Raw genomic sequence first — 1,267 nt, 5'->3', positions numbered from 1 at the left:
GTGTGTGTGTGTGTGTGTGCGTGTGCGTGTATATGTTTGTGTGTCTGTGTTTGTCCCCCCAACATCGCTTGACAACCGATGGTGGTGTGTTTACGTCCCCCGTAACTTAGTGGTTCGGCAAAAATGCCCGATAGAGTAAGTACTAGGCTTACAAAGAATAAGTTCTGGGGTCGATTTGCTCGACTAAAGGCGGTGCTCCAGCATGGCCACAGTCAAATGACTGAAACAAATAAAAGAGAATAAAAGAGTAAAAGAGATTCTGATGTTCACCTCGTTGAATTTTTGAAATTCTGAATTTTTTTCTTTGAAATTTTTCTTTTCTTTTTATAAGTTTCACTGTGGTTTACAGTAATTGTGCAGTTTTTATATATTGACATCCGCTTACCTCCTTAATTTTTTGATTTTTATTATGCTTTTAATTGTGTTGTTACAATAAAAGGCGTGTTTACATATTCGGGTAGTCAGGAAAAACAGGAAAGATAAGATGTTCACACGAAATTGTAGATATTAAAGTTCCTAAATTTCTTAGAGATATTCGTTTATATGTCCGATCAAAGAAGACTTTAGTGTCTTTGCAATTAAAAGGATGTTTACATTTCCGAATACTCAGGAAGAAATGAAAGGAAAGAAAAGAAGGGTAACATTTTCGCAGAAAATTGTAGATATTGAAGTTTTAAAATTTAGTAGTGATGATCCCTTGTTTGTCCGAAGAGAGAAAATTGTAGTGTTCTTAGAATAAAGAGGATATTTTACATTTTCGAATACTCAAGGAGAAAGGAAAGAATAGGTGTTCACAGAAGTTGTAGATATTCCAGTCTTTGAGAGTTATTTTTCAGTTGCCCTACTAGGTTGTATAGTGTTTCTGTGTCTTCAGCTGCTGATTGCTTATAGCAGCGAAAAACATGTCCAGCCGCTGTCCAAGCGGACTGCTGTCCAGGCGGACTGCTGTCCAGGCGGACTGCTGTCCAGGCGGACTGCTGTCCAGGCTTGCGCTTATTATTATTATTATTATTATTATTGTTCAGTAGTTTTATTTTTATAACGTGCTTTCACTTCACTACCGAGCGCAGCTCTGTGCGCCTTGGGTATGTGCTGTGGTTTGTTGTGGTGCTCTTATGTTTACTGTATTGAAAGTGTTTTGCGTAGAATGTGTGCAGTACCCAGTAGTGCAATTTTCTGTATGTTATATATATTTGTAAGTCCTGGTGTTTTTGTTATGTATTTGTCTGAATATTTTTTTATTATACCTAAGGCACCTACTATGATA

This window comes from Octopus bimaculoides, chromosome 3 (genome assembly GCF_001194135.2).
Source record: "Octopus bimaculoides isolate UCB-OBI-ISO-001 chromosome 3, ASM119413v2, whole genome shotgun sequence".
In the NCBI taxonomy this organism is placed as follows: Eukaryota; Metazoa; Mollusca; class Cephalopoda; order Octopoda; family Octopodidae; genus Octopus; species Octopus bimaculoides.
Note: the sequence above shows the minus strand (reverse complement) of the source record.